Source organism: Ursus americanus, chromosome 32 (genome assembly GCF_024610735.1).
Source record: "Ursus americanus isolate L20-20 chromosome 32, mUrsAme1.1.p, whole genome shotgun sequence".
NCBI classification, from domain to species: Eukaryota; Metazoa; Chordata; class Mammalia; order Carnivora; family Ursidae; genus Ursus; species Ursus americanus.
This window is the reverse complement of record NC_142158.1, coordinates 34057355-34080250: the sequence shown is the minus strand read 5'-3', so window position 1 is coordinate 34080250 and position 22896 is coordinate 34057355. Positions and strand designations below refer to the sequence as shown.

Sequence of the window (22896 nt, the reverse complement as noted above, 5' to 3'; positions counted from 1 at the left end):
CTAGATGAGGCAGGATTTATGGACGTAAATAAGGCTCAGGGCTAGTCTTCGGAGGCAAATTTAGATTTCCACGGCCAGAGCTACGATTGTGAATCATAAAGATTGTGCACCGGAGAAGGGTGCCCGGCCGAGAAGCCGGCAGGAGCTGAAATCCAGCTGCCACTCTGCCTGCCGAGCCATGCAGAGCTGTGTCACCAGGAGGAAGGGATCCCTTTTCTTCTATGCAAAAAGGCATCCCGTGGGCTAGAGGCAGCCCTTCCCCTAATACACAGTTGTTTTTTCACTAGAATGAAGGCGTATTAACATTCTGGACATCCAATCAGAAACCCACGACCTTGTCCTCTCTGAGCCTCATTACCCTCATCTGTCTAATGAGGGTGCTGGATTCAAAGATTTGTGGGGGCCCTTTCATATCAGATGCTCTAACACTTGTTCCATTTAACTGAAGTGATCCCATTCATCCACCTATCCCTTCCATTCCTTTCAAGAACAGGGGCCTCCAGGGGGAGGACAGGGATTAGGCCATTCTGGGAGAGAGAGGAGACCTGGTGAGACCTTTTCCAGTAAATTGTCAATACAGGATCTCCAGGGACACATTTCTGCCTTTGACGAAGATCCTTTCCCTCCATCTGAGAGCCAAGGTATTCACATGTCCCACTCCAGGGAGCCGCCATGACGTCACTAGAGATGGGATCAGTACCATCCGTGCCCACAGCCAGCCATGCGGCGCAGAGAGGCTGGAGCGTGCGTGGGCCGGTCCACCCACCACCTTGACATGAAATATCGCGGCTGTGAAGACTGATGAACTTCTCCCTCCCAGTCCCTGACCCCATGAGCGGTGGTGGGTGTTTTTACAATCAAAGCACCAACAGCCCAAATGAGAGGCAACAAACAATTATAAATATTGGATTAAATTGACCTCGGGTGCCTGGGGAGGGCATAGAGCCACAGCTAAGCGTTAAAGCAGGGAGGGTGGAGGTGGCATGCTGAGGCAGGAAGTGACAGATGGCTCTGCTGGGCTAGTCATTCTTCTGGAAGCCCCATCCTGGGTACCAGAGCAGGCAGGCCAGCGGGCTTCCATTCCACCGGAACCCTTGCTTTCATCCGCCTGATTTATTTTCTCTTTTAAACCCAGCCCTCTGCCAAAGAGGATTTGCAGTGGCTAGCAATAAAGACACCTAAAAGTGAAGTTAAAATGAGCTATGAAACTGTAAAGCCTTATTGTAGGGAGTCACTCATTCCCTCATTCACTGGTCTACTTGCTGAACCAGCAATTCCTGTGTCGCACCAGCCCGGGGCTGGGTACTCAGTTTGATTCATATGGTCCTCGTCGTTTAGGAATTTACAAGATGATTGAGGCTCCGGTTGTGTATTAAGAAACAGGGGGGACTAGGCATCCTGGTGTAGCGACTCAGGATGGGCTAAAAAAGAAAAGACCTAGCTTTTAGTCCCCACTTCACTGCTTTTGACTTGGGTGGCCCCAGGGCTTCAGTTTCCTCAAATGTAAAACGGATGGTGGGACTAGGCATTAGAATTCTCTACGGAATTTGTTAAAGCTGAAGATTCCTGAGATTCCCAGAGATTCTGCTTTCAAATGTCTGCAAAGGAGGCTGGAGTCTATACTTTAATAGTCTCCTGATCCCCACCCTTTGGGGGGGGGAATTCTGATGTCAGGGTCTCAGGACACATTTTTTAAAACTCTGGGCCAAATACTCTAAATAAAGGATATTCTCTGAAAAGAAAATCAATAGTTCAGGGGTAGGCAGAAGGTGATCAGATGGGAAAATGAATGAGCCAAGGGAGCTCAGAGAAGGGTGATTTCAGTGTGTGGGGTGGACCAGGGTCTGGGGTTCCTTAGAGGAGCTGACAGTCAAAGTACCCCTTATGTGAGGCTTGGCTGTGGCCTTTCTTCATCTGCTACTGTTAGGATGGGACCAGTTTGTTGGAATTTGGAAAAGAAAAGTATTTAAATATACTATATTTTCCTAACATTAAAAAAATTTATCAATTACCCAAACTATAGGAACTATTAAACAAGAAGCAAGATAATGCTTAGGAGGTAATCTTTATTTGAATAAGTATAATTATTTTTCCCTAACTACAAAACTCAGGGGTGACTTTCTTGGTCAGGCTAAGGCACAAAGGAAAAGAACTTTTAAAATGGAAAGCACACAAAGCAAATGCATATTTTATTCTGAAATATGAAATGTTCCAAAAATTTCTTTCACTGACTTAGGCTGAAGGGCCAAGAGAAGCCTCTGGATTTTCCTGTATGACATTGAAGGCAATTTTTGTGTGTGGGCAGTGCCTATGCTAAAATGTGGAGGCCACCCCTTGGATGGCAGTGAGAGGGTGAGTGGTAAATGGGAACCAGAAGGAATGTATAATTTTACACCAAGAAACTAAGGACCTAGAAGATGGATATCCACGAAGCCCTTGAAGGACCTTTATTCCTGGTGACAGTCTAGGGACTCTTCTCCTAGTCTGGAAGAGCAGGTCCACTGGGAACCTGACAAGGAAAATGGGTGGAGGTCCCTAAGGTGGTCGGCCACAGGTTAGGAGGTGGTCAGATCGCCAGGGTGGTTGCATCCTCTTGTTAGCAAGATCATTGCTGGCACTCCTGGGATAGCATCAACTGTGTCATCCACCATGGTGAAGGAGAGAGGCTTCTAGAACTGGGTAGAGGCTGGTTGACAGCCACAAGTTCCCTTCTAGATCCAGATCTTAAAGATTGAAGGATTCCCCCAGGAAACAAATCATGGTTTGGGAGATAAGAGTCAGAGCTGGCTTTGTGGGCATACAGCTTAGACAGGCCCCATGTTTGGTTTAATGTTCTGCTGTTGCCATCTTGAAATGATTCTTCTTCTTTTTTGAAAAAATTTATTTATTTATTTGAGAGAGAGAGACAGAGATAGGAGACAGAGCATGAGCAGGGAGGAGAGGGAGCCCTCCACTGAGCAGGAAGCCCGACACGGGGCTCGATCCCAAGACCCCAGGATCATGACCTGAGCTGAAGGCAGATGCTTAACCAACGGAGCCACCCAGACACCCCGCCATCTTGAAATTCTTACTAATTTTCTCTTTGAACTTGTGTTTTGGCTTCATGAGCACAGAGTTCTGGTGAAGCCATAATGTGCAGGAATTGAGTGAGGCAAGGGGGACAGCAAGTATAAGATAAGCAGTGTTTGAGGACTAAGCAGGGCTGCTCACAGCCCAGAGAGGCCACACTTTCCCTTAGAACCAGAACTTGCTTCGAAGAGGCGGTGATGGTCTAAGAAACACGAATGATCAAGGAACTGTTTCCTTTTCCGCTCATGCAACTTCCCTGTATTTGCCAACCACTTGACACCTAAAACAACGACACAGAAGGGAAAGCAAAGACAGGATGACAACAGCCCCCTTTTCTTCAGTCCTTCTTACTCCTCAGTCAGCCAAAGGGAGAGAGGGTTGGTAGAATGCACAGGAATCAAGAAGTGAAATTTAAAAGCTTAGTTAGTTTGGTACGGTGTTTCCACTATTCTGGTAAGAACTAAACACATATACGTGTGTGAGCTACAACATGAGAACCGTATAATTCTGGTGATTCTGCAGAAGTTATAAAGGCTCTTCTATTTGCAGGTAAAAGTGCCACAGGATAATATAAGGATGAGCGATAAAATTCATGACAAACACTGTGCCACATCAAGAGATCCCAGAAGAAAAGAAAGAGCATTATTCTAGTACCTTCACTGACATTTGCCCATTGGAAAATGCTTTTCAGGCAGCAAATTATGCAGTTGGCCCTGCATAGAGGACACCTGCAGTTGTGGAAGAAGCTGGCTCTCTCTGTAGTAGGACTTGATGATCATGTCTTCCTGGAGTTATAGTCAGGAGTGTTTGAGGCCGTCGTGCCTGGGTTTTACTTGGATTCCTTTGTGTCCCCAGCCAGGAGCTTGCCTTTCCCTATAGCAAGAGCTCTTTCTACAGCACCAACAGGGCTCCTGCTGTCACAGACTTTCTGATCAAAAAGAGCAATTTAGGTTTATTACATCTCATCCCCTCCTCCCTCTCAATTCATCCTCCTCCTCTTAAATTCTCTGCTTATAAGCTTTTACTTCCTCTGCAGCTGAGAGCACCGGCTCTCCCTCCTCCAGCTCATGCTCCCGGAGGGCCATGTTTCTCCACCTGCCCAGGTCATGAAGAACTCGGGCTTTGGCTGCAAGGCTGTGCATCCATTTTCCAGGGGAACTTTGATGGAATGCTGCATCCTAGGGTCAGTGTCTAGCTTCTCTGTGCTTCCAGCCTATGTCTAGTTGACATCTCGTGACTCAGTTTGGATTGGAAGTGGACTCTACTTTTTCAACCATTCTTCATTTTGATGAGAGGTAGCTACTGCCCGTCTCCTTTGGCCATTTCTCTTCTCCCCCCGGCCATCAGGTGTCTCAGCCACCCAGTGCCATTCTTCAGAAGGGGAGTTTCAGCCTCTTGGTGCAGTAGAGCTTCTTTTAGGACTTTCTGAGACGTCTGAGAAAATTTGATTCATTTACTGAGCTCAGTATTTCATTCATTCCAATCTTCTCCCTAAGAGTTGCATGCCCGCTGCAGCGTGAGATTTTCTTTTCTTGAACTGAAGAGTGTATAGACATCATCTTCACTCTACTTAGCTTCTCTTTATCAGGGATTCTTTTTGCTCTTTGGAAGCTTTATAAAATCACTAGTAAAAATGTGTAACCTTCCCACAGAGTGCCAGCTTTCCAGTGAATTCTTCATATTCTGCCCTTCTCAGTCCTCCAAGCAGCAAGCACATTTCCTGTGTATCTGAATTATTTCTTCAAGTCATCTGATTAAATCTTGAAGCCCAGATACTTCCTTAGGGAGATGCTTTTTTAGGTCTTGATTTCCCTAAAAGATAATCTTTGCTGTTTTGATAACTCTGTTCTTAATTGGATAACTTTTTATTTTGGAAATTTCACAGCTAGAGAAAAATTGAAAGATTAGTGTAATGAACATCCCATATAGTCCTCGCCAGGATTCACTAATTGTTAACATTTTGCCATATTTTCTTTTTATATATGATATACACTTTTTTGCTGCCTAATCTGGAAGCAAATCACAGATAGGACATTTCATCTTTAAATATTTCAGCATAAATCTCCTGTAAATAAGAAAATTTTCCTACCATAGTACCATGTTCACATCTCAGAAAATTAACAATAATTCCAAAATCTAAAATACAACCTAGGGACACCTGGGTGGCTCAGTTGGCTAAGCGTGTGCCTTCAGCTCAGGTCATGATCCTGGGGTCCTGGGATCGAGTCCCACATCAGGTTCCTTGCTCAGTGGAGAGCCTGCTTCTCCCTCTGCCTGCCGCTCCCCCTCCTTGTGCACTCAATCTCTCTCTCTCTCTCCAACAAGTAAATAAAAACTTAAAATAAAATAAAGTATGACCTATGTGACAATTTCCTTAATCGTACCAAAAATGAATGGGGCAACTTTTCAATCACTTCTTTTAATTCTGCCAAGATCATTTAAAAATACTGTGCAACCTGTTATTTGATCATTTGATATCTTTTACTCTTGATAGAAATGAGTGTCCTCCCCAAAAGAAATGGGCAAATGCACCACTCTCAAGAAAGCAGTAAAAATTCCAAGTTCCAAGGGCACTGGATAAAAATCCAGCCTGGCCTGAATTCCTCAGGTGGAGTGGCCGCTTGGCCATTCTTGGCATATCAACTTAGGTTTCATCATCTCCGCTGCTGTCAGAGATGGTTGCTTTTCTGCATTTATTCTTGGCCATATTCTGAGGCATTGACGTTTCCAAGTTCTTTTATAATTAAGTTTCCAGACTCTTCTAACATATTTAAATCCTTTTCAGTCATTTCCACTCTTAACAATGGGCTCCTCTCCCAGGCAATGCTCCCCATATAATTCCTTGTTATCCTTCCATTCTGAATGTTATTTGGGTTGAAGTTGGTCTTCTAGTCATTACTTCAGGAAGAGTTCATAAGAACAATCTTTCCTAAATTCTTGCATGTTCATAAAATGTTTAATTTTATATCTTTTAAATAACAATCATTTAATTATGATTTTAAAGGAAATTTTTTAGAAGATTTTTATTGTTTGAGAGAGAGAGAGCAGAGCGAGAGTGAGAGAGCACAAGCAGGGCCAGGGGCAGAAGGAGAAGCAGTTTCCCCACTGAGCAGGGAGCCCAACACGGGGCTCGATCCCAGCACTCTGGGATCTTGAACTGGGCCGAAGGCAGACGCTTAACCCACTGAGTGACCCAGGTGCTCCAGGAAATTTTTTTAAAGATGTCATTTGTCAGAGAGAGAGTGAGAGAGCACAAGCAGGGCCAGGGGCAGAAGGAGAAGCAGTCTCCCCACTGAGCAGGGAGTCTGTCACGGGGCTCGATCCCAGGACCCTGAGTGGAAGGCAGACCCTTAACTGACTGAGCCACCCAAGTGCCCCAATTTTAAAGGAAATTTTTAAATAAAAATTTTAGATCACACTTTCTTTCATTTGAAAGATTGTTTGGATTTGTTCTATTATCTTCTAGCAATGGGCATTGACTTAGAGAGGCCTGAAGTCGGCACGTCATTAATCTTGTTTGTTTGTTTGTAGAGCTAAAGAGAGAGAGAGCGCGCGCGCATGAGTAGGGAGAAGGAGAGACAGAACCCTCAAGCTGACTCTGCTCTGAGCATGGAGCCTGATGCAGGGCTTGATCTCAAGACCCTGAGGTCATGACCTGAGCCGAAATCAGGAGTCAGACACTTAACCAACTGAGCCACTCAGACACCCCTGATCTTAGCTTTTTAAATCTGATTGCCCCAAAGAATCTTTATCTCTGAAGTTCAGTAATTTCACTAGGATAGATCTTGATGATGAAAATCCTTGTTATTATTATTTTTTTTTTCTGGAATCAGTTGTCCCTTTTCAATAGCTAAATTCAAATCTTCCTTGGTTTCGGGAAGTTTTGATGAATTGTATCTTTAAATATTTGTTCTATTCATGATTTCTGTTTTTTTTTTCCCTCCAGGGCCACCATTTTTTTAGTATGTCGTATTTCCTTGACTTTTCTTGTCCTTTTCTTTCTTTGTTGTTTTCTTTTTCTTTTTGGGGGGGGTTGTATTTTTCTTGTGGGGTAATTATAGACAAGAAACCTCACATATTTAAATGTACGATTTGATACTTTTTAGCATCTATATACATCGTGAAACCATGGTCACAAAGAGTGAGCATATTTATCACACCCCAAATTTCCCAGGACTCTTTATAATCCCTCCCTGTGTCCTTTCCCACCCTTTCCCCCTTCCCATGCACCAATGATCTGCTTTTGGTCACTTTATTTATTTATTTATTTATTTATTTATTTATTTATAAAGATTTTATTTATTTGACAGAGAGAGACACAGTGAGAGAGGGAACACAAGCAGGGGGAGTGGGAGAGGGAGAAGCAGGCTTCCCACTGAGCAGGGAGCCCGATGCGGGGCTCGATCCCAGGACCCTGGGATCATGACCCGAGCCGTAGGCAGACGCTTAACGACTGAGCCACCCAGGTGCCCCTGCTTTTGGTCACTTTAGTTTGCATTTTCTAAAATTTCATGTAAATGGTATCATACAGTAGATATTCTTTTGATAGTCTGACCTCTGACTCAGTATATACTAATACGGAGACATCCATGTTGTCGCACATATCAGTAGAAGGGGTGAGGGCAGACATCCTTGCCTCATCTTAAGTGGGAATCTTTCCTCTAACCCTTTAGGTGGTTCATTCCCCATCCTCCCCAACCTCCTCCCCTGCGTCCCTCAGGTGGTTTCCTCACATGCATGCACTTATCAGAATTCAGCTGAAGACTCAGGAGGGCCTCTGGTACATCTCTGGAGTGCACACTCTCTCATTCTCTCTCTCTCTCTCTCTCCTGGGGCAATAGTAGGACTCACCTCATGAATTTTCCATCTCTCCGAAATCAATGAATACCAGTGAATGATATCCAATATTTTGAACACTTTCGCTTCAAATATTTTGTCTGCTTTTTTAGTTTTTCTCTTTCTTTCTTCAGGCAGAGGGTAAATCTAGTTCTTATTATGCCATCTTGTTCAGAAGCAGAAGTCACTGTTATATAGACTTTTGGATGAATAAACTGAGCAAAGAGTGTTTCTTCTCCATCTGGTACTTGCAGGAGTTCATCCAGGAAGTTAGGATCCAAACCAGCAAGAATTTTCCCTATAACCCAGGGATGGAAGTTTGGTCTTTACTTCTCTTCAGACAGTAGGTACAGCCAGCCAGTGGCTTGATACTAAGGAAAATCTCTCCTCTCCCCACTGTCACACTGAGAGTTTCCCCATCCTCAGGACCAAGCTAGATGCAGGGAAGCTCTGGTTCCTGCTCTGGGTACCCAGTTCTCAGTCTTTTAAGCAACGATTGAGGTTCTAACATTTCGGTGCGCCCCTCACCTTCTCTTCGTTCCCTCACTCCTAATCTATTTCTATATTTTTTTTACACTCTTTCCCCCTATTTAGAGTTTTGACTTTCTTAGAGTTGGAACAGAGATAGAGTTTGAATTTCTGTTTCTTGTATCTCCTTGTTGCTTGTAGGTGATTTCCAGAACGGGGACACATCCACCTAGGCTCTCATCGTCCATCTGGAAGTCAGGGACCATACAGGCATGGTGGTTGTTTTGCATCCATTTTTTTGTGTCTTCATGAAGCCTGACACAGTCTCAGATCCCTAGCAGGGAGTCAATAAATGTTTGAGGAATGACTAGCTGACAGATAGAGCAATCCCTTCATAACCTGGGTCTACATATTGAGACAGACCATCGTTTCCTCTGAGATGTCCCAGAATGCATGGACATCTTTCCCTCACAGAGTCTGGAGCTCCGCCAAGCACTGAGAGAGCTGAGGAAAGTCTAAGAACTTGAGACTGCCTGACTCTGTCTTTCAAGAGTGTGGGCTTCTGAGTTGGACAGACTGAGCTTGAAATTCAGCCCTAACATTTACTACTTGTTGGACATTGTACTCATCAGGGTTCTCCAGAAAAATAGAACCAATAGGTCGGATATGGTTAGTTAGATAGATGAAGAGAGAGATACTATCTATCGATAAATTGGTATATTTTTATTTAACTATATCATCTCTCTACCTATCCACCTGCCTACCTACCTATCCTGAGAGAGATTTTAAGGCATTGGCTCATGTGATTGGAGGGGCTGGCAAGTCTGAAATCTTCAGGGAAGGTCAGTCAGCAGCTTGGAAATTCTGTCAGGCATTGATGGATATCGCTGTCCTACGTCCAAAGGCAATCTGGAGGCAGAATTCCTTCTTCCTACTCTTAGGCTTCCAACTATTTGGATGCGGCCCAACCACAATAAGGAGGGTAAATCAGTTTTACTCAAACTCCCTTGATGTAGATGTTATTCACATCTTAAAAATACCTCCACAGGGGCGCCTGGGTGGCACAGCGGTTAAGCGTCTGCCTTCAGCTCAGGGCGTGATCCTGGCGTTATGGGATCGAGCCCCACATCAGGCTCCTCCGCTATGAGCCTGCTTCTTCCTCTCCCACTCCCCCTGCTTGTGTTCCCTCTCTCACTGGCTGTCTCTCTCTCTGTCGAATAAATAAATAAAATCTTAAAAAAAAATACCTCCACAGCAACATCTAGACTGGTGTTTGACCAAACAACTGGGCACCATAGCCTAGCCAAGTGATACATAAAATTACCCATCACAGACCTTGAGTAATCTATTTGATCTCACTGATTCTCAGTTTTCTCAGCTGTAAAGTGACGCTATGATTACAACTTCTTCAGAAGACCATTGTGAAAGCCAAATTGTATAAATATGTAAACCACCTAACATAGCATCTGGCAAATCAGGCACTTGCTAAATGAAAGCTACTCTTGTTTTGTCTAGAAGATGTGCCTGACATGGTCTCCTGGAATCCAGCCCACTCTCTTCCATGTCCCTCCACCCTCTGTCTGTATTACAAGGGCCGGCAGTTTCAAAGGCCAGACTGCCTTGCAGAGAGATTTTAGGCTGACATAAACTCAGGCAAGATTCAGAAGGAGGAGGTAAGGAAGACTGGACAGACGCGCTTGCAGCTGCCAGAGGCCAAGTCCAAGTTCCTGGTCGCCAGGTTCCTGGGTTCACATCACGGCAACAGCAGCAGCTGAAGCAGCAGTTTCCTGACCTCTGGCTGCAGCTGTGGATGTTTGACCTTGAAGCATTAGCCTTCAAGTGGCCCCTTACTTCTGATCCTCCTGTAGGCACCTAATAGCTTATATTAAGTCTAATTGCTTTGGGCTTGAAAAATCAAGAGTGGTTTCTGTTTCCTGCACTAAATCCTGAATGCTAGCAGAAGACTTCACTGAAGGTCACTTCATGATGCTCTCTGCTCTGCATCTGGAAGGCTCCAGGTCCAGGAAGGTTCCCTGGGTCCTCCTCAGCAGGTCCTGTCAGAGAAAGACAGGGCCCCGTGATGACAGCTTTCGTAATGATCTCAAGAGAGAAAGCATCAGCAACCACCAGCCCCACCACAGGGCATTTTACTAACTGCACTGGTGCTCTTGCTTGGTATTAAGACCTCAGCGTAGAACAGACAATTCTGCTAACTGGAAGCTTCCATTAACAGGATGTTGTGCCTTGGGATGTTGCTCAGACCCGAGCTTGGGCATCTGTCTCTCTGCAGCCACACTTTATTGCATTGTAATATTTATAGCGATAAACACTTGCGTGCACTTAAAGGAAGAGCTCCTTTAAAAAACAAACAAACAAACAACAAAATCACATTTCCCAAAGGAGGACACAGACCGCAAATTCTTCATCATGGGGTAGCAAAAGCAGCCTTGCATCCTGCCCTGCCCCACCCCCCACTGCAGCCCAGGATAGGGATATGAGGGATTCATAAAACTGGTGAGAACCTTAGACACAATGGGGGCCTGGGGAGCGCTGACTGAAGAAGCCCAAAGTTGAAGGTTAAGAAAACACGGAGAGACAGGGGGCACCTGGGAGGAGCAGTTGTTAAGTGTCTGCCTTTGACTCAGGGCGTGAGCCTGGAATCCTGGGATTGAGCCCCACATCGGGCTCCTCCACTGGCAGTCCGCGTCTTCCTCTCCCACTCCCCCTGCTTGTGTTCCCTCTCTCGCTGGCTGTCTCTCTCTGTCAAATAAATAAATAAAATCTTAAAAAAAGAAAAAAAGAAAAGAAAACATGGAGAGACAGGGAGATGGGAACATGAAGACAGACTGGATATGATTGCTGAGGGTGGGAATGGCTTTGCAGGGAAGCACTTCGTTAAGATTTTTAAATAACAATAGCTTTTACCTTTATTAAGTGCCTATGTGTGTATTTCATATATGATGTTCTTTAACCTGCAAAACAATCCTATGAGAGAGGATTATTAGCCCCATTTTACTTATGGGAAAACTGAGGTTTAGAAAGACTAAGAGATTTCCTCCAGGACACTGGTGGAAGCATGAGTCAAATCTAGAGCGTCTGAGCTCAGAACCAGGTTTGTAAACACTGTGCTGTATTGCTAACTATGAGAGAATGATCAGAGGTGTTATACCAAAGAAGGGGATTGGAACTGGTTTGGGAAATAACAAGTTTCCAAAATTCTGGGTTAACGGAAACGAAACAGGTTGGATGTTTTGTATGTTTGTTTTTGCTGCAGGACTTCTCAGAGTCTTTAATGCTATTGTGACGGATGGGAGAGAGAGCCATTGAAAGACGGGGAGGAAGAAAGAAGAGTCTTGTTTTCACAAGCTTTCATAGATGGACACAATTACAGTCACCTAGGAAAGTATTCCACATCCAGTCCTAGACAAAATACCATGCAACTGAAAAGGAGAGAAATTCGTGTGTTCAGCAGTAGACAGCTTTTAAGCATAAGCAAGAATACATACATACATAGAATGAATAGACTGCAAATTGGGAAGAGAAAATTTGCCTAAAGTGGTCGTTATTAGGTGAGTTATGCCAAGGTGCCCGTGATTCAAGTTTATTTTTAGTTTCTATCTTTACAATCGAAACATCTGCTGTTTCTACAGCACTGCAGACAGAGCTGGCTCCCTAATCGGCAAAATGAAACTGCAGGGCTCCCTCTTCAAAAGGCAGGGAAAAATGTTATTATATGTCCCAAAATAGGTTTTCCTTTCTTCTGGGGTCTCTCCGCTGGTCATGGTGGTATTTATTTGCCATGTGAAGTCCTAAGTCAAGAAAAATGACGGTTTTCAATAATTAGCATTTCAATTATAAGCATCTTCCTTATACCGTGGTAATGCCAGTTTTCACTGCAGACTATTATACCAAGAGCAGGGCCCTTATGAGCACAGGACTCTGTGTGGCTGCCAGGCTCACATGCCCGTGAAGCTGGCTTCGGCTGGGGAGAACGGGGAGAAACATGGCTTTTATTTTACACTTTTCAAGCAGCTTATTTTCTGCACTTCAGATAACTTTGTGACATTTACAGCATTTCTCCTGTGGGAAGTTATGGCATGTTTCTGACCAACAAGGTCCACCTTTGTAAGACTATAATGACAGCTTCATTAGAGGGAGAGGAGAGTCAGCAAGAAAAATGTTTCCCTTGCACTTCTTGGAGCTATAAATGTCACTGCTCATTGTAAGGAAATGTGTCCAGGGCCAGGGCTGATAAACCAATCAAGTGACTTCAGGTGAAGGCTTTCATAAACATGTTTGAAACTTGTCTGGCAGCTTTAGGCCAGAGGCTGAGGAATGACTTCCTTGGGAGAGAAGGAGAGAACAAAGCACCACTCTTCCAACTGGGAAACGAGAGGGGGGGTGGGCTTCACTGGGGAAAATACTTTTCTTTCCAGAGGCCGCACTGGACAGAGTTAAGACTGCTGTCTGCCTTTTCTCTCCATCTTTCCCTGCCACGCGGAGTCAGGTGTAATATGCCTTACATAGAACTAACGTTCTGCCCACCGGTGCCTCTTCCTTGCTCATTCATAAAACTCGTACTTACAACCCTCAAAAGAACGTTATGAGACTTGTGTTAGCTCCCGCATTTTCTGGGTAAAGAAACTGAAACTTCAAAGGATGATGTGGTTGACAGAGGTCACCCAGCCACCGGGGGCTGCCCTGAGCCTGGAGGCCAGGCCTGCTGGCTCCAGAGTGCCTTCAACATCTCCCTGGCTCCAGGTATCACCCCGAGCCCTGACTTTCTGAAGCCAGCTAGATTCAGCATGGCAGCGCTGGCTGCAGGTCTATCTGCTGGTCTCACAGGGGTTGAGGATTTTATTAAACACCAAATGTACACACACACACACACACACACACACGTAGTGTATCGTCTAAAAGTGAAATATTCAAAATCTGAGCACATTCCTCTGAAATGTCCTTCATGGTAGCAAATTTTTACCTCTGAAAGTCTACTTGATTTTTGGAAATGGAAGAAAATCATTCGGAGCCTATGATATGGTGATTTATAATGAGAAATACATATCTGATCTTCATCCCTGGTTCCTGACACAGGCTCCTAAAGCCCTCGCAAATTTCTAAGTAATACGAGCACCAGGAGCATCCTTTCTGCTAATGAGGTGACTCTGGGCAGGGTCCTGGACGGCTCCTGGTTGGGGGTGGTCACAAGAAAGACCAAGCCATGATTCGAAGCTTGGAATTTTCAGCAGCCCCTCCCCACTTCTCTAGAGAGAAGAGAGGGTTGGAAATGGAGTTAATAATTAATCATGCTTATATGAGGAAATCTGCCTAAAATCCCAGCAGTATGGGGTTCAGAGAGCTTCTAGGTAAGTGAAAGCATCTGTGTACCCCGTGAGTGAAGCACCCCAACTCCACACAGATGCTCCCTCCCAGACCTCACCCTATTCATCACTTCATCTGGCTATTCATCTGTATCCTTTATCATAGCCTTTCAGAAACTGGTAAAGGCAAGTAAGTATTTCCCTGAGTTCCCTGAGTTGTTCTAGCAAGTTAATCAAACCCAAGGAGGAAGGCTGGGAACCTCTGATCTGTAGCGAAGGCACAAAGAAGTTGTGGGTAACCTGGCTCCTATGACTTGGGCTTGGCATCTGAAGTGGTGGAAAGTCTCGTGGGATTGAGCCATTAACCTGTGGGATCTGACAGTGTCTCTTGGGATGGTCAGGGATCTGACTTTACCTGGGAAGAGTGTCAGAATTGAGCTTAATTGTAGCACACCCAATCACAGAGAACTGCCAGCTGGGAGTCACAGAGAAACTCGTACACATTTGGTAACCAGAAGTGTCAGAGTGTTTTTTGTGAAAGTAAAGGGAAAGCCACAGGAGGAGAAAGTTTCAGGTTTTGCCTCTACAGAGCCGTATAATTCGGTGGATTGAGTGAGCTGTGAATTTATTTAGTGGATAAAATGGTAAAGTGGGTAATCGGGATGGGAGGGAGTGGCTGAGGGAGGGTGTGTGTACATGGATGTGTTGATGTGTTTTGCTGCCTACTGGGAGCCACACACCCCGGCTGGTGCTGCTGTCCTCGTCCTCAGCTCATCTGTGGCCACGCTACAATGTGGGTATTATTATCTCCATCTTCCAGGTCAAGGTCAGGAAAGATAAAGTTACAGTTTTCCACCAGTAAGTGGCAACACTGGAAGTGGAATCTAATTTGCCTTAAGGGAACGAGAGCTTTTTGTTGTTGTTGTTCAAAAAAATGAAAGAAACAAGCAAACAAAAGAGAAACTCATAAAGCAAAGAGATGATTTTCTCATTTGGCTCCAACTGGCTCTGCAGATAATTTTAAACCAATGAACTTGAAAATGTTTTGAGAAAGGGCAGCATCATGTTAGTAGGAGTAAAGATCCCAAGGAGACCAGTATGGTGGGGACAAACACCTCCCATGGCTGCTTCTGCATTATTTTTCTTTCAAGTCAGAGAATTTCCTAGCCACACCTTGGATAGCGTTCCTTAGAACTCTAGATCTTGGCACTAGAACAAACCATGGAAACCTTGCTCAGCACCCTCATTCCAGGGAGGCAAAACTCAGCACCAGAGATGGGGAGTAACTTGCTCAAGTTCACGCAATGAACTTGTGCCAGAGCCTTGACTAAATCCCAGGTGCTTGATGATGCAGCTGCACCCTGCCTCCTCCCCACGTTCCTGTTCCTCACGGATGCATCTCCTAACAAGAACTTTTTATGCGTCAGACATTTAAAGTGCATTCCCTTATTACATCTTCAAGGAAACCTTATGGGTTAGAAGTATCATTCCCATTTCAAGGATAATAAAACCAGAGAAATTAGGTAACAGGGTCGAGTTACAGAGCTAGGAGATTGAGGCCCTGGGACTTGAACCCAGGTCTGCTGACCTCCAGGTTCCATATGTTTAACACCCAGCACTGCCTCTTTTTGTCCAAGCTCCTTCTCCTCCTTCCTTTTGTGTTCCAAGGGGCCTGGGATAAGGCACTCAAACCCATGCTCCCTCCAGCCCGTCACTTCCCTTCTTTCCGTGTTTAACAACACAAATAGCCTGTCCTCCTGGCACGTTTGTTTTGTTGGAGGCCTGCCTTATTCCCTGGGAACCCAGAGGAACAATGAGCTGTTACCCAAGCCCTCCGGGGCTCCGCCCCCATCCTGGACCGCTTCCTCAACTTCCCCCGGTCACGCTCACCCCCAGCAGAGACTGCGTGGAGTCCCCTCCAGCTTGTCTACAAAGTGCGTCAATCACTTGTTTACTGGGTTTTCCTGCCTGGCTCTGGGGGTTCCGCTGGCGATTTCTTCTCCCTGGAAGTTCTCCTGAGGTGAGCTTTGATCTTCAGAGGGGAAGGGGCAACAGGAAGATGATGAGAGATGCTAGGAGTCGGTCAGCATCTGACTCACTCTGTGGGGGGAAAAAAAAGCCCTCACTTAAAGCAAAGCGAGGATGCTATGAAGGCTGCATCTCTACCAAGGGCCTGCACGGAAGTCCTCCTGTTATTCTGGGACAGAGTTGGAAAAGGAATAAAAATTCCAGGAGCCAGAAGTAAATTCTCCTAAGCCTTTCTACACTTAGCTAGGAGTAATAGTCATTGAGTAATAAACCAACATATAACCTTCCCATAAAAAGCCACGGCTGCGGACCCTCCAGTGGAGACAGATGTTCTTACATGTGCGTCTTCCCTTGGAAAAGGTTGCTTGGGCCTCACAATCCATATTAACATGAAAATGTACCACCAAGTAAGGACAAGTAAATCATATTAAAATAAAGTATCAGTCAGGGTCCCAACAAGAAATGGAAAAGACACTCAAAACGGTCTGACGGAAGAAAATTTCATATGGAACTATTCAAAGGGGTGTGTGTGGAATTAAAGAAACAATAAGGGATGGTGAGGCAGGGAGGGAGAGGGGAAGAAATCCCTTTGACCTCTCTCTTTCCAGCCTTCTGTTCTCCTGACAGTGCTTCCTACTCGCAGAACCCGCTAAAAGCCAAAGAACAGAGGCACCTGGATGATGCCGTCCATGGAAGTCAGCTTCTGGGGCACAACGCAAGGTGGACAGGGCATGGATCAGGGTGAGTGGACTGGGAAGGGCAAAGGAAGTATACACAGCCTCTTACCTCCTACCCTCTTGCTAACAGCTTAAGGGGTGGTTCTGGATTGTTTTTCTATGCAGAGCTATCTTTCATGGAACCCAGGTTATTACAACAGGATTCCAAGTGCCGTGAAACCAATTTATTAAACTGGTCTGAAAAATCTCAGCATTGTGCTGCTGGTTGGGTATTTTGTTATTCCTGCTGCATTTTGATTAGGGCTCTGAGAGAAGGAGAACCTTATGTCCCGCTTCATAGTTCCCTCTGTTCAAGGCCCAGAGGGTACATATGAACATATAATTTCATTATTTCATAGGTTGGCTTTGCTTGATATGCAAATTTTTATTGTAAAGTGTATTATATGTATGGAGGAGTATTTTAAATACATGTAAAGTTGAAAATATAGTATGTTTAACACTTACATACTCACCACAAAGATTAATAGAACATTAACCAGTACCTCAGAAGTCTCCCACATGTCCTTTTCTAAATGAAACCTCCAAACTCTTCCCCAGAAGTAACCATTACCTTGACTTTGTGCTAATCATTCTCTTGATTTTCTTGATAGGTTAACCACCTAGGTATATTTTTCTAAACAATGTGTATTCTGTAGAAGCATAAATCTAGCAAAGAATGAAAGGGCAATGTTGGAAGGCATCCAGGAGTGAGAGAAGCTAAACAGTCCTCGGGTCAGTCTGGTTTCAGTTTCCTCAAGAGTTTACTTACAAGAGCCTCTTCTGGAGAAGTAGGTGGACAAGGTCATGAGTGGGTCTTGGGAAAGCAGAGTTGGACATGTGGTAGGGCTACAGTGGGGGCCAGACACCAGGTATCCAAAAGAAATACAGTCCAGAGTATGGATTGCTCTGGATTTTCTGCTTTACCACAGCCTACTTTCAGCTTCTGAAGCTGATCAAAGCAGGGCACTTCTGTGGGGTGAAAAGAGCATGCTCAGCTGATCAGAAAATAGGCCATAGTAGGAAAAGCAGCAGCCACATTAGAAATGATTAAGGCAAGTCAGAACTTATCATGGGCTCAGCCAGACTCACCTGGGAATTCCGTATTTAGGTAAAAAAAAAAAAAAGAAGAAGGAGGAGAAGGAGAAGAAAGAGGAGGAGGAAGAGGAGGAGGAGGAAAGAGGAGGAGGAGGAGGAGGAGGAGAAGATGATTAATAGCAGTGCGAATCTTGATGATGACAGCTCTCAACACATCTCTTTTAAGGCACTCTGCTATCCCCTGGCCTGGTTGTCCTCTATGCCTGGTACATAGATGTCATTCTGAGACCACCATTTACCATCCTCTTGGGTATTTCTTTTACCCTGTCCAGTACTGGAGCATATCTTTCCTGTACTTGATGTGTTTCTCTTTCGTGGCATACTCTTTTATTGTGGAGCAATACTCTAGTAACTCCCTGAGGAAGGGCACATGGGAAGAGAAATCTGTTGAGACCGTACAGGTCTAGAAATGTTTTTATTCCACAGTAGTTGATTTTTACTTGGGCTGGATATAGAATTCCAGATGGGGGTTAATTTTTCCATCAGGGTTTTGAATTGCTCTATTGTCTTCTTGTTTCAAGTTTTGCTCTTGAGAAATCTGAAGTCACTCTGATTCTAGATCTCTGAGAAAAAAATATATATATGTATATAAATATATACACACACATATGAGATATATATATACATATACATATATATATGTATATATATGATATATCCCCTGCTGCTGGTAGCTTGTGGAATTTTTTCTTTCTCCCCAGTGATCTGAAATTTCACAATGACGTATGCACCTTGTAAGTTTCTTTCTTTCATTCATTCATTAGGCTGGGTACTTGATGGGTTTTTCAATCCATTCTGGGAAACTTCTTGCATTATTTATGTAAGAATTTTCTACTCTTCCCCATTTTCTCTGTTGTCTCTTTTTAGAAATGCCATTATTCTAATGTTGGACATTTATGATGGTCCTCTCTTCTTTTTAATGTTTTCTCTTATTTTCCTTCTATGTATTTTGCTCTTTTAGTCGGAAGGTGAGAATGAGATGAAATTTCCTCAATATTATCTTTCTACCCAGGTAGTTTTTCATTTCTCCTATCAGGTGTCTCATTTTCATGAGCTTTTTAATGTTCCCTGAACATTCTTTTAAAAACTAGAGCATCCTGTTGTTGTTTCATGGAAGTTCTTTTATTTCTCAAAGTATATCAATCATAAAATTTGTTTGAGAAGTTTTCTTCCCTGCACAGTTTTTGTTTCCTCCAAATTGCTTTTTCCTCTGTTTTCAATGTCTATCTCCCATAACACAGGGTTTCCTTAGATGTAAATTTGGCTGTATGTTCATGATAATGAATGGAAAAGTAAGAAACTAATTAGAAGTTTTGAGCAGGGTGTGTGGACTGACAACTTTGAGATTCTAAGTAGGGTGATCTGGCTCAGTTGTTGCTTGGGATAACACCAAAAATAGGGATTTACTGTTCACATAGATTACCCAGGGAATGATCTTCCAGTATCCTGCCATGAGGGTAAGGGGCTAGATGCTAATATACTGGGAGCCAAGCCAGGTGTGGAAATAACATAAACATATAAAGAGTTAGTCCTACTGTGGGGGCACCTGAGTGGCTCAGTCATTAAGCGTCTGCCTTCAGCTCAGGTCATGATCCCAGGACCCTGGGATCGAGTTCCGCATCAGGCCCCCTGCTCAGCGGGAAGTCGGCTTCTTCCTCTCCCACTCCCCCTGCTGGTATTCCCTCTCTCGCTGTGTCTCTCTCTGTCCAACAAATAAATAAAATCTTAAAAAAAAAAAGAGTTAGTTCTACTGTGGAGCTCTGTTTCTAATGAAGTCCTCAAGAATGGGAAGTGAGAAGGGCATGGTCAGTCCATCCATGCAAAACATGTTGCCACCCTTGTTATACACCAAGCTTGCCCTTGTTGTAGTAGAAAACTGAGCATCTAAGTGATGGGGTAGGGAATAATAAACATTTGCCAAGTGTTTCTTTCTTTTCTTTAAGCAACACAGTAGTAGATACATGCACTTGTGTTCATTTAATAACCATAAGAGGCCTGCATTATAGGCTTATGGGAATTATTGACAGTTTGTCCTTTTTTTTTTTTTCATTTCGTAGTTGCATAAACAATGGCCAGTGAAGATTAAATTAACTGACCAAAGGTCAGACAGCTATTAAGTGACAAGAGGATTCACATCCCAGTCCTTTGATTCCAAGGTATCTTAGAAAACATGTAAATTTCCAAATAATTTTATATATATATGGCCACCACTGTGTAACATTCTTTCACAGCGACATGCCATAATTTATAATAATAAATTTATCATTTATTTGACTGTCTCCTAATTTGAATCATTCAGGCTGATAAACCTATGCTCTTTCCACTACATAGCTTCAGCCAAGGGCGGCAGGCACGGACAGGAGTCAGGATCAGGAAAGAGCAGGGTTCCAGGCAGGTCCTTAGGTAGAGAACTGCTGATTAAGGGCAATTTATATGGATACGGTTCAGTACCCTGGAGAGCTCCACACCGTCACATTCTGTTGGGGATTCACCGGAACAAAGAAAGGCTGGTGTTCTCTAGGGTTCTAAACTGCTTCTCCAGAATAGAATGTTAAAAACAAAACAACAAAACAAACAACACACACACAGCTGGGATTGGGGGTCTTTTTGACCTTGAGAGATTCAACTTCACTACTTTCCAGTTCAAACAGTTTTGCGGGAGTAAGAACCTTTTCTCACCACTAGGCCTGTTTTTTCATGCTGTTCTCTCTCTCTCTCTCTTTTTTGTATAATAATATTTTTTTTATTATATTATGTTAGTCACCATGCTGTTCTCTTAAGCTGAGAAGGCCTAATTAATTTCTACTCATTCTTTCATGTTCAATTTAATCATCAGTTTCTTCAAAAAGCTTTCTGAGCTCTTTTTGCCTTCTCCCTCAAAAAAATTTCCCCCGTCCTTCCCCTGCAACCTGATCATTATATATGCCACACTAGATTACATTGTCTGTTTGTCCTCCCAACTAGAACTTGAGTTCCTTGAGGGCAGGGACTGAGACACAGTTATTCTTTGGCCTTAGCAAGTACCAATAAATAATATTCAATATTTAATAAATGCTGCATTATTTGTAGGCAATAGGGAGCTTTTGAAGGTAGTTCTCAACCAGGGGTAATTTTGCCTCCCAAAGGACATTTGGCGATGTCTGGAAATAGTTTTCGTTGTTGCAACTCAGTGGAGTGGGTGTGACTCGGTGGGGTACGTAGAAACCACTGATGCTTCTTAGCATCCTACTATGCACAAGACAGCTCCTATAACAAGGAATCATCTGCCCCCAAATGTTGTTCATGCAGAGGTTGGGAAACCGTGTTTTAGAATAATGAAATGGATTTGATCACATTTAAGTCTTCAGAGGGCAGGGAATCCATCTGGCTCATTTTACAGATAAGAAAACTGAGCTAGTTGGTTACAGGGTCAGGGTAAGAACTTAGACCATGATACCCTTTCCACACAGTTGCACTGGCTAACATTTTTTTAACCATCCAGGACTCTAAGTTGCATAGGAACAGAATAGTTTTTTAAAATGCACATTATCCTGGGTTCATCAGGCAGGTTTGGGGGACAAGGGTGAGACTGTCCAGACTGGAAAAAAAAATGTGGAGTCACAGAACAGGCACGGCTCGCCTCGCCCCATCCCCCACCCCCTACATTGGCTTATCTTTTCTAGAAAGATATGCCACAAATCTAGGATTGAGTGGGAAGATTTCTCTCAATGGCTCATTTCTGAACAATTCAATCTGCTCTGGGAAATGAGAGATTAGCTTGTGGAAGAGTGAATTATTTTAAGCCACTCTGCATTAGAATCAATTAAAGCTCTAGAGGCCCAGGCTGCCACAGGAGAATTCACTCTAATTGCCACAGACCAAGGGGATCCAGTATAATTTTCCTCCTATCAACAAATAATAGCAACCTCCAAGGGAAGCTCTGAACCAAATTTGATGGTTATCTCCCTCTTCAAGGGCCTCAGATTTAGAGCGCTTCTGATCCCAAAGAGTGCCCCACACATAACTTCTCATGAGCCAAACCTGCCATTTCCCCATCACAGGCCTCGGCTTCTCCCATTCGGTTCTGTTGACTTAAAAAAGCCAAATGATTCAGGCACAATACACAGTGAATCAGCAAAGGAAGGAAATGTGGAAAAAAGAATCTGTGTGGCATCTTGAGTAAAAGTGCCTTCCAATGAATTTGGTGAATTGTCTTCAAGGGAATCAGCTGAATGTGTTAATCACTTATTGTATATCGTAACTGTCTGGCGCATATGTGATTAGCTGGAAATGATATTTGTGGGTCTACTGAGGCTCTAAAATGATGCACAGGGAAAGCTAGATTCTGTAGAAGGAGCTCAACTTTCTTTGCTAAAGTTTGCCTTGGAGCATAAAAAGCTTTTCCTGTATTGGCTGCTACTGGCATGAGAATGTGAAGAGGCTACGGGGGTGGGGGGGATGGGGACAGAAAAGGATAATAAGCATCAGGCCCCAGCAAGGAAATGCTATCTCACCACCTCTATTCCTTGTTCTCTTCCTCGTCCCTGCCCCCACACAGCTCCCCCTCCATCACACACACACACACACACACACACACACACACACACACACTGGGGAGAAGTAGTTTACTAACTCAGAATTTGGACTCAAATGATCTGAGCTTGAATGCCAGTTCTGCTCCTTTTCAGAGCCTGAGTCTTCACATTTAAATTTGGACTAATAATCTTTTTTTAATTTTTATTTATTTTTATTTATTTTTTAAAGATTTTATTTATTTATAAGACAGAGACAGAGACAGCCAGCGAGAGAGGGAACACAAGCAGGGGGAGTGGGAGAGGAAGAAGCAGGCTCATAGCGGAGGAGCCTGATGTGGGGCTCGATCCCATAACGCCGGGATCACGCCCTGAGCTGAAGGCAGACGCTTAACCACTGTGCCACCCAGGCGCCCCTGGACTAATAATCTTTTTTTAAAAAAATATTTTATTTATTTTAGAGAGAGAGACAGCACGAGAGGGGAGGGGTGGCAGAGGGAAAGGGAGAAGCAGACATCCCGCTGAGCAGGAAGCCTGGGGCAGGGCTCCATCCCAGGACCCTGAGATTATGACCCGAGTCGAAGGCAGATGCCCAACAGACGGAGCCACGCCGGTGCCCCTGGACTAATAATCTTAATAGCCCCAGCTTGTCAAGGAAGTTGACATGAGATGACGTATACAAAGCATATGGCTCATGAAGGCACTAAATAAATGTTCTATTATCACTACTGAGTTCTGCCTCTGCCTGGGTGATTTTCTAAAGACAGAAAGTTTGGTCCAGGGGACTAATGAGATGAGAATCATGGATATGGATGGTCAAATCTCAGGGAAAAAAAAAATCTCTATCAGGGG

At 44.0% G+C, this 22896-nt stretch overlaps 2 long non-coding RNA genes across 3 annotated transcripts in view; one reads left to right on the top strand and one right to left on the bottom strand.

Annotated features, from left to right (window-relative positions):
- The first annotated feature begins 15532 nt into the window (after nt 1-15532).
- The window catches only part of LOC148107353 (uncharacterized), a 12568-nt gene continuing 5204 nt past the window's right edge, over nt 15533-22896 (top strand). For both annotated transcript variants that reach the window (XR_015722665.1, XR_015722666.1), the window contains exons 1-2: nt 15533-15714; nt 16331-16463. This is a non-coding gene — a long non-coding RNA (uncharacterized LOC148107353). The remainder of the gene's footprint in view (nt 15715-16330; nt 16464-22896) is intronic.
- Nucleotides 17641-22896, bottom strand: part of LOC148107352 (uncharacterized) — a 16587-nt gene continuing 11331 nt past the window's right edge. Inside the window, exon 3 of the long non-coding RNA XR_015722667.1 lies at nt 17641-18096. This is a non-coding gene — a long non-coding RNA (uncharacterized LOC148107352). The remainder of the gene's footprint in view (nt 18097-22896) is intronic.